The following is an 18,469-nucleotide window of genomic DNA, read 5'->3' on the forward strand; positions in this document are numbered from 1 at the left end:
CTTAAATAGTCAGCTATGAAAGGCAGATGTGAAACTACATTTTGTTGTTGTTGTTAATTCTCACCTGAGGATATTTTTCCATTGATTTCCAGATAGAGTGGAAGGGAGGGAGGAGGAAAGAGAAAGAGGGAGAAACCTTGATGTGAGAGAGACCCATCGACTGGTTGCCTCCTGCAGGACCCCGACTGGGGCCAGGGATTGAACCTGCAACCCAGGTACATGCCCTTGACCAGGAATCAACCTACGACCCTTCGGTCCTCTGCCCAATGCCCTAACCGCTGAGCCAAACCGGCCAGGGCTGAAACTACATTTTAAAATGAGCCAATAAAACCAGTGGCTGGGTAAATTCTGCATCTCTGCATTTCCGTGAATTGCGTGCAGCGAGGAACAGAGGAGGAGTGCACATCTGAGGGCAGACAGCATGTCCCGTCCTTCTGGATGTGCTGACGCAGGGCTGGGAGAGCCACACCACACCAACCAACCAGAGTTGGCGATCTGAGCCGAGAGCTCAGGGAGCAGTCTGGAGCCTGAGACAGAGCTGCAGCTCACTGACACATGCTAAAGCCATGTGCTAGCACTCACTGGTGTCTGCTTAGAGCAGACAAGATCATGGGAGACAGGATGGAACATCAACCAGGGGAGGGGTATGGAACGCTGAAGGGCAGAAAAGAGCAGACTGGCTCCCAGCAAATAGCGATCCGTAAGAAACGGCAAGGAAACAGGGCTGACTGGAGGCTTTAGGAGCCATGGGGAAGTTTGAGAGGGGCTTGCACGGCCGACAAACTGCTGCTGGAGAACAAGGAATTCAGGCAGGCGAGCATATGGAGGCACCTCCCAGAGATCACTTTCTCAAGAAATCACGTAGAGAACGGGGTGAGGATGGCAGGTTGAGGACAGCCAGACAGGACCCAGGGAGCGTCCTCCAGCTGGTAGAAGACTGAGCATATTAGTAGGTGAAGAGGAACGAAGGAAGATTATGCCGACTGCTGAGCTCCTGATTCAAGGATGAGGCTCCGCCATGATCCTGCCAGGCGCTGTCATGGCCATCACGAACACCTCGTTTCAAATGTCACTCTTGACAGTCAAGTCACTCAGAAAGATCATGAGTCCAGAAGGAGGGACCCCTGGAAGGTGTGAATTCATACTTAAGACCAGACAATACACTGAAGGTCTCCACCTGACCATGGACAATTTTGTGAAGATGCTCTGTGCACGCAAAGAAACTACTTGCTTCCCACGCAGTTATGTGCTGACAACTTCAGATCCTCCCTGCAGAACACAGTTTCAGGAGTCTCTTCAATCTGTGTGGTACTTACATAGCACTCCCCTTTACCCAGGAGCTAAGTGTCTTCAGAAAAACATGACACCCTGCAGGCCATACTTTTGGGAACTGAGGTAACACAGCGTGGGGCAGCTCCCAGGTGGGGTGGAAACTGCTTCTTCCTGAGCCAGCACATGTAGCTGGAGGTGTGTTCTGAGGGGTTTGAGGGTCAAGTTTGATCCCAGAGTTCCATGTTATTATGAGGAATACATGCCAGTGAGATAATGGAGTCCCCAGGTGACCTATAACCTGTGCACATCTGGACTGTCATCCACGACCTTCACTTGTGCTTCTGCCGCAATCCCTTCTTCTCCAGCCTCCTGGATAGGATGTCCCTGCAGCAGGACAGGAAATCCGACGGAGCTGGAAGGAAGGAAGGGCAGCCCCAGGACCATGGCTACACTTAATACTCAAAACAAGGAGCTGTACAACTTCAGAAGATCAGTTCCTCTTATCAAGACTCCAGCTCCCTAGAGCCACGCCATTTGCTCACTGGGGTTTTCTCTACACCCGGATGTCATGCAGAGGAACCGATCCATGTGTCCTCTGCTAGTATGCTCAGCAGGGAGATTGGGGTCTGTCCACGGGAGGGCTGTGAACTGGAGAACCCATGGGCAAAGAACTTGACCTAGGACCCTGACAATCTGTGTGGGCCATTTTACTAACCCTTCTCCGATCAAACTGCTCAGGGCGGGAGAGAAGTCCTCAGAGAGGAATGGGCCTCCAAGGTCCCTGTGGCTGACAATGCCATCCTAAGGAGGAGACTCATGACCACACAGAACCTTGCCACTGAAAGGGCTTTGCCGAGGTCAGCGTCGGTGAAGTCCCTCCGACAGCATTCATTCCCTGCGAAGGTCCCCTGTCTCTCCAAGACCCTGCTAGTCCTGCAGACTCAGCCCCTCCTCAGGCAGCTTGGCCAGACAGCTCTGGTTGTAAGAAAGTTGGTTTGTTTCTATACTAAGCCCCAAGCAGCCTGTTGGTGCCCTGTCCACTGACCTTGGTTCTAGTCTGAAGCAGCCCAGAACATACTCAGGGCCTGTTTTCACATCTGCAGTCTCTTCTTGTTCCTCAGTCCCTCTGGACAGTTCTGGCAGAGATGAGGCAGCCCCACCCCTGCAGGGCCACTGCTCTCATATATCAAGTAGCTGGACAAGGACGAGTGCTGTGCTGTGCTGTCCACTGGCTTCTTGTTTATCTTTGTGTCATTACCAAACGGTCCTCATTACTGTCGTTTCCCATAATAGAGTTGATATTTAAGACAGAAGTTCCTCTAGCCTTTTTCTTCAACAATGACTTGGCTATCCTTTGGCCTTTGCATTTCCATATACATTCAGAATTTGTCAAATTCCACTACAAAAAAATAAAAAACCCCACAAACAGCCAACATTGTATAACTGCTAGGATTTTGGCTGACATGGCATCAGTTGGATCGGGTTACGCGGACATGCTGTCTTTGCCATCCTTGGCATGCCCTCCCCATACGGTCTTTACTTTCTCTCAACATTTTCTCTGAGGTTATCTGGCTCATCTTTGGTTAGATGATTCCTACGTACTTGATATCTTTTTAAATATACTTGATATTTAAAGCACATTTTCTCCTTGATTTCATTCTCTAACTGTAAAAAGACAATTGCTTTTTTGTTTTAAATCCTCATCCGAAGGAATTTTTCCATTTATTTTCAGACAGAGTGGGAGGCAGAGAGGGAGAATCAATGAGAGAGACACATCAACTGGTTGCCTCCCGCACAACCATGACCAGGGCGGAAGACCAAACCACAATTGAGATACATGCCCTTGACTGGAATCGAACCCATGACTCTTTTCTTTTTTTTTAACTAGTTTTCAGACCTGGTTACAAAAAAGCTCAAAACAGTCTGGCTGGTGTGGCTCAGTGGTTGAGTGTCGACCCCTGCACTAGGAGATTGCCAGTTCAATTTCCAGTTGGGACACATGCCCAGGATGTGGGCCCTATCTGCAGTGGGGGGCATGCAGGAGGCGGCCAATCGATGTTCTCTCTCATCGATGTTTCTATCTCTCTCTCCTTCTCCCTTCCTCTCTCTCTAAAATCAATAAAGGAAAAAAAATTTAAAAAATAAAAACCTCAAAACATTATAAAAATGCAGAATTACATAGTAAGGTTTCCCCTAAGCCCATCCCTAAGATAACCGCTATTAACAGTTTGTTGTGTATTCCTTCCAACTTTTCTGGTATGGTGCTAAACTGTGTGCTTTGAAAGAAGGTGAGAAAAGAGCATGTGCACTGTTGAAATATCTTCTGCTCCTTGGTATCTGGTGGACAGCTTTGCATGCTGATACAGCAGTCAGTTCAGACTGTCTCCATAGCTATGGCAGCCCACTGTACCATGTCAATACACAACTAGGTTCATTCCCCCCACCCCATGGTTACAATGTTTCAAAATGCTTTCCCAGAGGCACACTTGTGCCAAGAAAGATGTGTTTCTCCGATGGACAGAGTAAAAGGCTGGGACAGAATATGGCTATTTTTAAGCCGCCCTCAGAGAATGAGTTTCTGTTTGCCCTGCATGTCATCAAGATTTTTTCCTCCCCAAGCAATGTTTGTATTTTAAATCAGGCCACATATTTCTAAGATACTTAATTAAAAAGCAATTTCAGATTCATAGTGAAATTGAGAAGGTGCAGAGGTTTCCCCTATGTCACCCCGCCCCCCCCCCACACACACACATACACACTGTAAGGGTGCATTTGCTACAACCAAGGACCTGCACTGACATCACCCGAGTCCACGGTTCCTCCAGGTGTCACACACTGTGTGGGTTGAGACAACTGTATAATGACATGCATCCATCTTGATAACATCGCACAGAATGTTTTCACTGCCCTAAAAATGCTCTGTGCTCCACCTATTCCTCCCTCCCTCCCAAACCCTAACAACCTCTGCTCTCTTTTTGTCTCCACGTTTTACCATTTCCAGAAGGTCAGAGTTGGGATGACGCAGCTCGTGGCCTTTGCAGCTTGAAGCCTTCCACTTTGCAATGTGCAGTTAGGGGTCCCCTTGTGTTTTCATGGCCTGACAGTCCATTTCTTTCCAGCACTGAGTAACATTCCACTTCTCAGATGCACCAGTTTATTTATCACCTACTGCACAACATCTTAGTTGTTTCTAAGTTTGAGCAATTATGAATAAAGCTGCTATAAACATCCGTGTGTAGGTTTTTGTTAGAACACAAGTCTCCAGCCCATTTAGGTAAATACCAAGGAGCATGACTGTTGGATGGGAGGGTGAGAGTATGTTTAGTTTTGTAAGAAATTGCCAAACTGTCTTCCAAAGTGGCCGCACCATTCTGTGTTCCCACCAGAAACAAGTGACAGTTCCTGTCGCTCCACATTCTCCCAGTATTTGGTGGTGTCACTGTTTTGAGATTTGGCAGTTCTTTTTTTTAAATTGATCTTAGAGAGAGGAAGTGGGGGGGGGGGCATCGATGTGAGAGAGGAACATCAATCAGTTGCCTTCCACACACACCCTGACTGGGGACCATATCTGCAACCTGGGTATGTTCTCTGACAGGAATCGAACCCGCCACCTTTTCCACGCACAGGTTGACGCCCCAACCACCTGGGCCACACCACCCAGCACTGGATTTCTACAATTCTAATAGGTATCTAGTGACACCTCATTGTTGAGTGAGTCTTCAAAAGTTATTTTTCTTTCTGATTGTGTGTGTGTATTCTTGGGGAGGGGGGAACCCTATTTCTAACGTCCAAACCTTCCCCCATTTGGGGCAATATTGTGTTATCTGCTTATGACTGAGAAGACAGAGTCAAAGTACAGAAGCAAAGCTCTGAAAAAGTGGGTGGAGGTGGTCAACTCTGTGCTGGTCCTGATCTGTTCTGGAGTGAGTTTGGATTCTGAACATGAGTTCAGTTTGGGGGCAAATGCCCAAGATTTGGAACAAACCCCAGAGACTTCAGGAGGACGGGGTCATCTGCCCTAGTCTGAAGAGCAGTTTCCAGCAAACCTCAGCACTCCTGGAATTTAAGTTCTAGCCCTGGAGCACCCACAGAGCAGGCCTGTCCCACACGTTCTGGCTGTGGTGGTGTCCATCGGAGAGCCTGTGTGCCTTCAGTCTTTAAGAAAGTTCTCAGATTTCTGTCTTTTTTGTCGTTGTTAATCCTCACCCAAGGATATTTTTCCATTGATTTTTTAGAAAGAATGGGAGGGAGTAGGAAGGAGGAAGGAGGAAGGAGAGAGAGAGAGAGGGAGAGAGAGAGAGAGAGAGAGAGAGAGAAACACCGATGTGAGAGACACATCCACTGGCTGCCACGCCATGACTCCGACTGGGGCTAGGGATCAAACCTACAACCCAGGTACATGCCCTTGACTGGAAATTGAATCTGCAAACCTTCGGTCTAACGCTCTAACCACTGAACACCCAGCCAGGGCAGATTTCTTGCCTTCTAATTAATAGTGTTTTGCATTGCAGTATTAAATTTTAATAAACAAATGTAGCTTGCATAATTTTTAGGAATTTGGGTGGCTCACATGCTTAATCCAGCACCTTGACTTGATCTGTCTAGGCAATTACAAGATTTCGGGAAAACAAAAATGTTGCTTTTCTCTTGTCAAATAATTTGAACCCATGAGGTAAAATAGTAAGAATTGACAAAATAGGTCTTCTATCATTACCTAGTCTATGACAGGCACTTTATATATGTTATTCATTTATTTGCACACAAATTTGAGAGGTGGGTATTATCAGCCCTGTTGGACAGAAGAACAATCTTCAGTCAGAAACAGTGAGCAGTGGTGTGGGCCTGAGTCCCCTTCCTGATCTGACCTGCCGCCTGCACACGCAGGACTCAGGCCAAAGTGCACAACCACCTGCCAGAGCAGTCGGACTCTGCACAGCTCCCTACACACCCTCCTGCTGTGGCTCAAGGCAGAAAGTGATCCAGTCCCAAGGCCAGCACTGTGCAGCCGCAGAGGAGGGAGGAGAGAGCACGAGCCCTGGCACTCAATAGCAGAGGGCCCCCTGCAGTCTGACAGCACCTGGGGGAGCTGCGCAGGCACGGAGGAGACCTCGCACTCAATAGCAGAGGGCCCCCTGCAGTCTGACAGCACCCAAGGGCACTGCACAGGCACGGACAGATGTTGACGCCCACAGTCTATGAAAAGCAGACTTCTTCATCAAGTCTCGCTGTGTCTCCAACTTCACCTCCTCAGCCTACAGACTCATGTTTTCCCCGCTGCTGCTTTCCACTTCCCTGTGACAGAGAAAATATTTCCCTTGGTAACCATGTTCCCTGGTTACGGTCTTGGCTGATTTTCTGCACAAAGAACGGAAAGGCATTTATGCCCAAGGGATGCAGTTATTTTAGATTTCACTAAGAAGTCAGTTAACATTTTTCAACACTCCCTCTGTTCTTTGTTTTAAAGAAAGCTCTGGTTTGTTTCGTTTTCTGCAGGAGACGTAAATGACACCAAGCAAAACCTACTTAGTGTGTAGATTCCCAGGTAAAAAGTTTTCTGTTTTAAGTTTCTGCTACAGCATGTGGAATGGTTTTAATATTTGGGTGTTTCATGTTGTAAATATGTTTAACACTTGAGGAAATTAGCTCTTACTAATAGATTTTTAAAGTTTAAAATGTGCATTATTCTGTTTACTTGTCTTTATCAGGATGAAAACTTCCCAAGCATTTCAAACTTTACGGAACTGGGATTAAATATATTTTTAAATGTTTAAATAGAATTATGTGCTCAATAGAAGGATAAGTGAGTTTAAAATTTTTTCTTTCTCTATTTTTAAGTCCTAAAAGAACATAAGGGATTAATTAAAACTCTTTTCATTTTAAGCCTATGGAGTAATAAATAGGCCTCTCCTGGTTTCATGCAGAACTTTAAAATTCTAAATGTGATATTTTAAAAGCTTACTAAGAGTGATGAAAAACTTTCAGGAGAAAAATCGTAAGTTAACCAAAATTTATAGATGGTATTTAATGTTGGGAATAAACACAGTAAGTGCCAGAGGAATTTGCCTGATCAAAATAATACCCACTGTGATTAGAGTATCATAACATTTTACCTCTAGAAACATATTAACTCGATAGCAAAGTTGCTTATTACATATTAAATGCAATGCAAAATTCTAGAAATCATTGACAATAACAGGCTAGGCAGGAATTATATAACTAGCATTGAGAGGCCATTTCATGAAAATTACTTAAACATTTCAATGAGACTACTTAGATTTTGATTTTGTTAAAGTTAAGATAGCTCTGAAAATTTATTTCTGTACATATCTATTTAGATTTCTGGAGTGGTAAAAGTAGGCCAATCTAGGGGAAAAAAGAAAGCCTAAAGTAGAGGGCTCCCAGTCTGGGGAACTGGGAGGGGTGTGAGCTCAGGCACCCTGGGGAGTGAGTGCTCACAGGAGGCCCAGGGACATCAGGACATCCGACACTCCCTTGGGAGTTTATCCCTGGCCCTCACATCCAGGGCTCAGCTCCCTGTAACTCTTACCCACCACAGGAGAGTCTACACATAAAACAGTCAAAGCAGGAACACTTCGAGTCTATGCTGCCCATCAGAGCCCACCTGCCCTGCCCCTCAGCACATTGTCGCCCATCTCACAGTCCAACTGTTCCCAAGCTTTCCCCTGCTGTTCTTCTTATTCCTTTCCAGTCTTTTTGGCTTGCTCTCTAAATTCACTTCTACAATTTTATTTATTTAAAAAAATTTTTTTCCTTTATGGATTTTAGAGAGAAGAAGGGAAGAGAGAGATACAGATAGAAACATTGATGAGAGACAACATCAACTGGTCACCTCCTGCACGCCCCCCACTGGGTATCGGGCCCACAACCTGGGCATGTGCCCTGACCAGGAATTGAACCGGCGACCTCTTGGTGCAGGGTCAATGCTCAACCACTGAGCCACACTGGGCTCAGTTCTACAGTTTTAGCTGACAATAAGCTAAGGGGTTTGCTCCTTCCTTGCATTTTGCATGTTAGTTTTTCTAAAACTAAGTTATAAAAAGTTGTTCTAATGCTATTTCATACAGTAAAGATTTTATTTTTTATTTTTTTATTTTTTCAGGATCTAATGAAACACTTTATTTTTCATTTATTTATTTATTTTAATATATTTATTTTTTATTAATTAATTTTTGTTACAGATGTTTCTCCTTTTTTCCCCCACTGATTCCCCCCTTCCCTTCCCTCCCTGCCCTGTCCCCAGTTTGTTGTCCATGTCCACTGTTCATGCATACATGCATATAAGTTCTGTGGTTTATCTCTCCCCCACCATCCCCTTTTCTGGGGACTGTCAGTCTGTACCCCACTTCCATGTCTCTGGGACTACCCCATTCCTCAGACTGTTATGGTCATTATATTCCACAAATAAGCGAGATCATATGATACTTGTTTTTCTCTGTTTGGCTTGTTTCACTTAGGATGATACTTTCCAGGTCCCTCCATGTAGTCTCAAAGGATAAGAGATCTTTCTTTCTTACAGCTGCGTAGTACTCCATTGTGTATATGTACCACAGCTTTTTGAACCATTCGTCTACTGATGGACACTTGGGCTGTTTCCAAATCTTAGCTATTGTAAATAGTGCTGCTACAAACATGGGGGTACATATATTCTTTCTGACTGGTGTTTCAGGCTTCTTAGGGTATATTCCTAGAAGTGGGATCACTGGATCAAATGGAAGTTCAATTTTTAATTTTTTGAGGTAACACCATATTGTTTTCCATAGTGGCTGCACCAGTCTGCATTCCCACCAGCAGTGTACTAGAGTCCCCTTTTCTCCACACCCTCGCCAACACTTGTTGTTTGATGATTTGTTGATGGCGGCCATTCTGACAGGTGTGAGGTAATACCTCATTGTTGTTTTAATTTGCATCTCTCTGATGATTAGTGATGATGAGCATTTCTTCATATGTCTCTTAGCCATTTGTATGTCCTGTTTGGAGAGGTGTCTATTTAGTTCCTCTGCCCATTTTTTAATTGGGTTCTTTGTCTTCCTTTTGTGGAGTTTCATACAGTAAAGATTTTAGAATGACTGCAGTAAGTAAGGTACTTATACACTGAACAAAGGCTGCAATGCTGAAGTTAGCTGACATAAAGATACCTTAGTGGCAGCACATCAGAATATGATCCAAGGGCAACCTGACTAGAGGAACATGATTTTGTTCGATTAAGTTATAAAAGGAATGACTGAGATTCAAGACAGTAAAGAGCATGTTTTACAACCTCTTCTCCTCTCACCAGATTCCTAGAAATAACAGAGGATGTATTACAAACAAATACACACATGAGTATGTAGCTACATTAGAAAATAAGAAGCAGAACTGCTGAGACAGAAACTGTGAGGAGTCCTTCCAAGACAGGAAAATAAGGGAGTGTGGGAGAAAACCAGTAAGAGAGTTTGTGTAGGAAAAAAAAGTTAGATTAAAAGAACTTAAGAAGGATAAATTAAAAAACAAACAACCCATAGCCCTATACATTACAGTAAAACTTCTAAATATTAAAGATAAATCAAAAATATGACAAAAACTTCTACAGAAGGAGGGAAAATAAGATTTATTAGGAAGAGGTGAAAATCAGATTCAAGTTAAAGGTCTTACTAATACTACTAAATATAAGAAACTAATGAAGCCTTGGCAGGTTTGGTTCAGCAGTTAGTGCATCAGCTTGCAGAATGAAGGGTCACAGGTTCCATTTCTGGTCAAGGGCATGTACCTGGGTTGTAGGTTTGATGCTGGCCCCCACGGGGGTCGTGCAGGAGGCAACCAATTGATTTGTCTCTCTCACACTCATGTCTCTCTCTCTCTCTCTCTCTCTCTCTCGTCCCCTCCCTCCCTTCCACTCTAAAAATCAATGGAAAAATATCCTCAGGTGAGGATCAACAACAACAACACAAAGAAACTAATGAAATAATAGCTGTAAAGTATTGAAGGAAAATGATTTTGAAATAATTCTATTTACAACTAAACAGAATATTATCTGACATATGAGAATTCAAACTTTTTACAACTTACATTCTCTTTTAAGATGTGGCTATATTTAAGCAGGAAATAAAATGAATCTGGGGGAACTTCCACTTCTATTAATGGCAGGCTAGGCAATCCAGACTGACTGACAGGCTGAGAATAACTAGACAGCATAGAAGACTAACAGGGTGAGCACAGGGAATAGGACTGAAACCCCAAGGTTTGGAACAGCTTTCCTTCTGCGGTCATCTGCAGATCCCAAAGAAACTTGGTATGTAGCTTTAAAACAGCCTCATTAGGCAAGAGAGAAACAAACTCAAGGAAAAGGCCAAGCAGAAAGGTGGCGGGAAAAGTGATGTCAGTGAGATCACCAGGCTTGGCTTGGGACACAAAGTGCTTCAAGTCACTAGATAATTGGTTGTGTCCTTAGCCTCATGCCCAAAGAAGATGTAAATCCTTCTGGGATAAAGAATACATTATCCTAGGCTTCACAATTTTCATAATTTTTCATATACAATGTCTAGCACTCAATCAAAAGTCATTAGGCATACAAATAGAACAACATGACTAAAGATCTAGAGAAATACAGACTATAGAATTACACATATGAGGATCTAGAAAATGGAGTCTTCAGACACAAACTTTAAAAAATGTGATAAATATGTCCCAAAACATAAACAAGACTGAAAATTCCAGTACAGCCAAAAACTCAAAAAACTAAAAGAACTAAAAAACAAACCACACAACAGAAATAAGGAGTGGATTTAACAGTAGATAAACCACAGTTGAAGAGATAATTAGTGAACTGAAAGACACATTAAAAGAAGAATCAGGATGAATCAGAGTCTCAAAAGGATGAAAAATACAAGACAGGGAAAGAGACATTAAAGACATAATAAGAAATGAACAAAAACAGAAACAAACTTATAGACACAGAAAACAAACTGATGGTTGTTAGATGGAAGGGGGTTTGGAGGGCTGGGAGGCTGGGTAAAAAAGGTGAAAGGGTTAAGATATACAAACTGGCAGTTAAAGAATAGTCACGGGGATGTAAAGTACAGCAAGGAAAATATAGTAATATTGTAGTAACTATGTATAGTGTCAGGTGGGTACCAGACTTATCAGAGTGCTCACTTCATAAGTTAAATAAATGTCAAACTATGCTGTACACGTAAAACAAATATAATATTGAGTGTCAACTGTAGTTGAGAAATAAATAAATAAATAAATAAACCCAAACCAACAAGACAAAAGAAAACTGTCATACATGTAATTGTAGTTCTAAAATAAGAGACAAGAAGCAAGACAGTATTATTTGAAGAGATAAGGGCTTAGAAAATTCCTAATTAGATGAATATGAGGCTGCAGGTTCAAAAGGGCTATGAATCTCAAACAGGATAAAAACAAAAAAATCAGCCCTGTTCAGCGGTTAGAGCGTCGGCCAGAGAGACCCGGGTTCGATTCCCACTAAGGGCATGTAACTCGGTTGCAGTTTGTCCCTGGCCCTGGTTGGTGGTGCGGGTGGCAGCCACTTGATGTGTCCCTTTCACGTCGATGTTTCTCTCTCTCTCTCTCTCTCTCTCTCTTCCTCTTTCTCCCTCCCACTCTATCTGAACAAAAAATGGTAAAAAATGTCCTTGGGTGAGGATAAAACAAAACAAAACAAAAAAATCTGTACAACAAAGTAAAGTAGCTGAAAACCAAAGCCAAAGAGAACATCTTAAAAGTAGCCAGGAAAAAGGTTACTTTGAAAAGAGAAATAATTAGATTGACAGATTACTACTTAATAGAAACTACAGAAACAAAAAGACATTGAAATGAATCTTCAAAATGCTGAACAAAAACACCTGGCAACCTAGAATTTTGTAACTGGAGAATACAGCCTTTCAGAGTAAATGAAATATAAACATTTTCAGATAAACAAAAAGGGAATTGGTCATCAGTCGTCCTGCACTAAAAGAATTAAAAATGTTTGTCAATCAAAAATAAAATAATCCTGCCCTGGCCGATTTGGCTCAGCGGTTAGAGCATTGGCCTGCGGTCTGGAGAGACCTGGGTTCGGTTCCCGCTAAGGGCATGTAACTCGGTTGCAGTTTGTCCCCGGCCCTGGTTGGGTTGTGTGGGTGGCAACCACTCGATGTGTCCCTTTCACGTTGATGTTTCTCTCTCTCTCTCTCTCTCTCTCTCTTTCTCTCTCTCCTTCCCACTCTATCTGAACAAAAAATGGAAAAATGTCCTCGGGTGAGGATTAAAAAAAATAAAATAAAATAAAATAATCCTAATAGCAAGACTGAGGATGCTAGGAGGAATAAAGAGAAACAAAAAGGATAAAGGTGTGGGTAAATCTAAATTAGTGGTTTTCATCTGGGGACAGGATTATTTCCGCCATACCCTAGGATACATGTGGTAATGTCTGTAGATATTTTTGGTTGTCATAACTGAAGGGAAGGTGTTAGCGGTGTCCATTGGCTTGAGGCCAGGGATGCTACTAAGTAAAGAAAAGCCAGTGCCCAACAAAAAAGAATTCTCCAACCCAAATGTTAATAGTGCCACGGCTGGGAGAACTTCATAGAAATAAATTTTTAATATAAAACAATAATAATAATCATCTTTTGAGGGTTTAACATATGTAAAGAAGATATATGACAAAAGCAGCATATGTACCAGGATGACATTAAAGGTGCCCTGGACTTTGCATTGTACAAGAAAAGGTGAAGATACTAATTTGTATTAGACTTCATAAGTCAAGTATGTGTGTGGTAACCTGTACAAAGAACTGGGTGGTGAAAAGTGTATAACTGCTAACGTAATAATAAAAAATAAGTAATCGCCCTGACCGGTTGTGCTCAGTGGTTAGAGTGCTGTTGGCCTGCAGACCAAAGGGTCACAATTTCAACTCCCTCCGATCAAGGGCACATACCTGGATTGCAGGTTTGATCCCTGGCCCCAGACCGGGTCTTGTAAGAGGCAACCAATCAGTGTGTCTCTCACCTCTCTCTCTCTCTCTCTCTCTCTCTCTCTCTCTCTCTCTCTCTCTCCCCTGCTTCCACTCTATCTAAAAATCAATGGAAAAATATCCTTGGGTGAGGATTAGCAATAACAAAAATAAGTAATCAATTTTTAAAAAGCAAGCAAGAATAGAAGGAAGGATAAATAGAAAGCAAATAGTCAGAAAACAGATTTAAACAGAAATATATCACTGTTACAATAAATATAAATAGACCAATGAGAAGAAAAAGGTTGTTAGATTGCATTAAAAATGATGTGCTGCCCTGGCTGGTTTGGCTCAGTGGTTGGAGCATTGGCCTGCAGACCAGAGCATCCCAGGTTCGGTTCCTGCTAGAGGCACGTACCAAAAAAAAAAAAAAAAAAAAAATGATGTGCTAATAGAAAGTATATTGAGATATAAGACTTTAGAAAACAAAACAAAATGATGCAAAAATATATTAAGTAGACATAATCAAGAGAAAGCTACATTACTAGACAAAATAGATATTATGACAAAAAGTACAACTAGAGATACAGAAAGTACCTAATGATAAAGCACCAGAAAAATATAACAAGTATAAATTTGCATATACCTAAAACATAGCCTCAAAATATGTCAGTAAATATGACCAAAGTGATTTATGAATATTAAACTATATCCAAAAATGAACCCAAGGGGTAATATGGTTCAAAAACAATGAAAGCTCTACTATATTGTTTTTTATTTAAAATTAAAACTACTTCCAGAAGACATATGTGCAAGAATGTTTGTAATAGCAAAAAAATGGAAAAATTAAATATCCATTACCAAATTGTCTATTCAAATATAGTGTATAGACCCAATGGATTTATATACGCTGATATACAGGGTGGGGTTTACAGTTGTTTGTAGGTTTACAGTTGTTTGTATGGAAAATAATACATTAACAAATAATAAGAATATAAAAATAAACGGTTTCATGTACTTACAACTGCAAACCTACTTTTGCCCCACCTTGCATATGTCCATATATCCACAGTTTATTACTGAGTGGAAATAAAATAGATTGTAGCATAATATATATCAAACAATTTCATTCGTGTTTAAAAACATGTTTAGGAAGGGGTCATGAAAGACACACTGAAATAGGGGTTAGGAAACTATGGCCCCAGGCCAAATCTTCTTTGTTTTTTTTAAATAAAGAGCCATCAGAACACTGTTATGCCCACCCATGTACTTACCTTCTATGGCTACTATGGGCTACAATAATAGCAATGTTGAGTAGTTTTAACAGAGACTGTTGGCCAGCAAAGTAAAAATTATTTACTCTCTGGACCTTGAAGAAAAACTGTGCCTACCCTTGTACTAAACTATGAATTATGTTTAAGGCGACTTTTCTTTTATGCCTTATACACATGCATGTCATTTTTAATTTTTAAAAATATATACTATATTTTATAAATTTAAACACATCTTGTTTTTTTTTTTTTTTTTTTTTAATCCTCACCTGAGGACAGTTTTTGCATTCATAGAGTGAGAGGGAGAGAGGGAGGAAGAGAGAGAGAGAAACATCAATGTGAGAGAGACACATTGACTGGTTGCCACCCACACAACCCCAACCGGGGCCTGGGACAAACTGCAACCGAGGTACATGCCCTTAGCAGGAATTGAACCCGGGTCTCTCCAGGGTTCAATTCCGGGCTGACGCTCTAACCGCTGAGCCATACCGCCCAGGGCCACATCTTGTTTTTTTAAGGGCAGTGCTATTTTATTTAACAGTCTCTTACAAAACAAACAAAAAACCAGAATGTGTATGCATTAGAACTACGAAGGGCCTTAAGAAGGATTCAGATAAAAGATGACAAACTCAGGAGTGAGAAACTGTGTGAATATGGCTTTTACCTGTAAACCTCTTATGGGCTATCATGTGGACAACAAAGTGTAGCTCAACCCAAGGAAGACCTTTCTCATACAGCTGTCTAAACGTGGAACACGAGGAATTCCCCGTTACAGGAAAAGTACATGACTTCAGAGATTCATTCAAAATCCGAGTTCTGCACAGTAAAGCACTGTCCTAAGTGACGTGCAATGCCAAGAAACAACAGCACCACCTGAGCACAGCAGAAATATATGCTGAAAGTGGAATCACAAATCAAGGAATATGTGCTTCTGACTACCTGGGCAAAGTATGAGGCTTGCAAACAGATGAAATGAAAGAATATCTTGGAATTAGGGGAAAATCTTGAGAAAGAGGTTACCCTGTAGAAATGTTTATAACTAACCCCATCTAGTTATAATTCACTGGATTCTGCCTATAAGCAACATCTGACTGCCTTGATTAAAAACCTTCAGTAACTCTTTACTTCTCCAAACCAAAGTTTCTGGATCTTGGCACAAATGGCACTTTTTGCTGGCTGTCCTGTGCACTGTGAGACATTTAGCAGCATCCCTGGCTCCTACCCATGGATACCTGCAACACCCCTCTGAATTGTGACTACTAAAAATGTATCCAGACATTGCCAAATGTGCCCCCGGGGGCAAAACCATCCCTAGCCCAGAAGCACTGCTATAAACTATGGCTGGCAAACATTTGCTATAAACTATTTAAAATACATTATTATTGCCCTGGCCGGTTTGGCTCAGCGGTTAGAGCGTCGGCCTGCGGTCCGGAGAGACCCTGGTTCAGTTCCCGCTAAGGGCACGTACTTCGGTTGCAGTTTGTCCCCGGCCCTGGTTGGTCGTGTGGGTGGCAGCCACTCGATGTGTCCCTTCACGTTGATGTTTCTCTCTCTCTCTCCCTTCCTCTCTCTCCCTCCCACTCTATCTGTACAAAAAAAATGGAAAAATATCCTCGGGTGAGGATTAAAAAAAAAAAATAAATAAATAAAATAAAATATATTATTATTATTATTATTGATTTTTTAGAGAGAAAAGAAAGAGACAGAAATATCAATTGGCTGCCTCCTACACAACCCCTACTGGGAATCGAGCCCACAGCCTGGGCATGTGGCCTTACTGGAATTGAACCGGGACCTCTCAGTCCATAAAACAATGCTCCTTACAACATATGTGTACATTTCCTACTTCCCTCTCTTTGCTCCTATTGTTATATATTTTCTACTTAATACAGTAGTCTTGTGTTAATGTAACTGTTAAAGAGTTGAGTATATGAAATAGTCAGTTTTTTTTTTATTGTTTTCAGTTCCTTAAAGATACTGTCCCACTGTCTTCTGGCAGTAAGTACTGTTTCTGATGAGAAGTCTGTCTTTATTCGTAACTTTGTGTCTTTATCTGATAAGTCTGTCTTTATTTGTAACTTTGTGCTTTTCTGATGAGAAGCTTCTCTTTATTCATAACTTTGTGTCTTTATTCTGATGAGAAGTCTCTCTTCGTGACTTTGTGCTTTTCTGATGAGAAGTCTCTCTTTATTCATAACTTTGTGTGTTTTTCTGATGAGAAGTCTGTCTTTATTCATAGCTTTGTGCTGTTTCTGATGAGAAGTCTATCTTTATTCGTAATTTTGTGTCTTTTTCTCTGGTTTTAAGGCACTTTGAAAATCATAATAATTTGGTATGTTTTTCATATTTCTTATGTTTGGAGTTTACTGAGCTTGGACATGTGGATTTATCATTTTCATCAAACTTGAAAAGTGACTGGACTTCATTTCTTTATATCTAAATGTTTTGTGCCTCCCTAGTCCTTTGGGGATTGAAATTGGACATATACTGATCTGCTTGAAGTTTTTGTCTTTTGTGTGTGTGTGTGTTTCATTTTGGATAATTTCTATGACCACGTTTTCAAGATCATCAATTTTTTCTATATCTAATGTGCTATTCATCCCTTATAGTGTAGTTTTTATCTCTCACATTATAGTTTTAATCTTGTTTGATTTGAAATCTTTTCAAATATCTTTCCTCTACCTTCTTGAAAATATGAATATAGTTATAACAACTTTTAGTAACCTACTTAGCAATCATGTCAGTTGAACCATTTTTGGATTGATCTCAATAGATGGAATTTTGTTATCATTTTGGGCCGACTCTTCCTGCTTGTGTGCCTGGTAAGCTTTCACTGGATTCTCAAGCACTGTGAGGTGTTCTCGGACATGGTTAAATCACTGCATGTGGTGTTCTTTCAGAAAGGCTTATTTAGTTTGGTGACATGGGATCAGAACAGCTGTTGGTTTAGGGTGAGAGGTTTCTCTGCTGAGCCAGTGTGCTGAGAACTCTGCCTGATACGCTGGGAAGTACCGGTTTCCCTTCTGACTGGTGGGCACGCAAACTCTGCCCCGCCTATCCATGCCTCAGGGACTTTCCCTTCATGGTAGTTGTTTCTCTAGTGTCGAGGAGTTTACTCATACCAGTGTGCTCCTCAGCATTCGGTGAGAACTTGGGGTCTCTGGAAGGCTTTCTCTGGAAGCTCTTACCGCTGTGTGCTCTACCCTGAAACCGTCTTTTCAATGAAAGGAGGCTGTGGGGCTCAGCCTGGGCCCCCTCCCTGGGCTGCAGTCTAGGAAGGGACTACCTCCAGGCAGTAAGCAGGGGCTCACTTTGGACTTTGCCCCTTCTCTCGGCAGTCCCTGTCTTCTGCTGTTCCATGGCTAATGTTTCAAAATGTTGTATTAGATATTTTGTCCAGTTTTCAGATGTTTTAGGTGGGAAGGTATATGTGGTCTGATACTCCATCGTGACTGGAAGAAAGTCAGATTTGATAAGTTTAATTACAAAAGTGGTGTAATGGCTGATGGGTTCTCCAGGAAGTAACCCGGAACCAACCTTCAGCTTCTCCTGCAGTTGCTACTTCACAGATGCACTCTTGTTACTAGTTGTCCAACTGGCAAGAAGCCTGGTAATGCTAGAATAACCCCTCCACAAAAGAGAACTCATGTTCTTAACCTCTAGGTGATGGCAGAATGTCAAAAATATGCCACTGAATGACATTTGCACCCAGGCAAAGAACCCAGGGTGGCAACCCTGTGTTTGCTATAATCATTATAATCATTCTACTGAGAGAAGATCACAGTATTTGGCTGGACATGACAATGGTCACCCCCACTTTGTATACATGTGAGAGGCAGGCAATGTGATAGAGAAGGCCTGCTTTGCCCCAGGGCACAGTCTTGCATTCGGATGACCTTGGGGTCCATCACCACAGCTTTCGCAGGCGCTTTGAAGCAGACCTGGAAGACAGGAGCATCTAAATGTCGGCAGG

The 18,469-nt window shown here is 42.0% G+C and overlaps 1 protein-coding gene across 1 annotated transcript in view; it reads left to right on the forward strand.

The window, feature by feature from the left end:
• Positions 1–6,743: 6,743 nt before the first annotated feature.
• ECM2 (extracellular matrix protein 2) overlaps positions 6,744–18,469 on the forward strand; it is a 43,670-nt gene continuing 31,944 nt past the window's right edge. The window contains exon 1 of the mRNA XM_036278492.1: positions 6,744–6,814. The gene's annotated coding sequence lies outside the window, so the exon portion shown is untranslated. The remainder of the gene's footprint in view (positions 6,815–18,469) is intronic.

This window comes from Molossus molossus, unplaced genomic scaffold (genome assembly GCF_014108415.1).
Source record: "Molossus molossus isolate mMolMol1 unplaced genomic scaffold, mMolMol1.p scaffold_m16_p_29, whole genome shotgun sequence".
Classification (NCBI taxonomy): domain Eukaryota; kingdom Metazoa; phylum Chordata; class Mammalia; order Chiroptera; family Molossidae; genus Molossus; species Molossus molossus.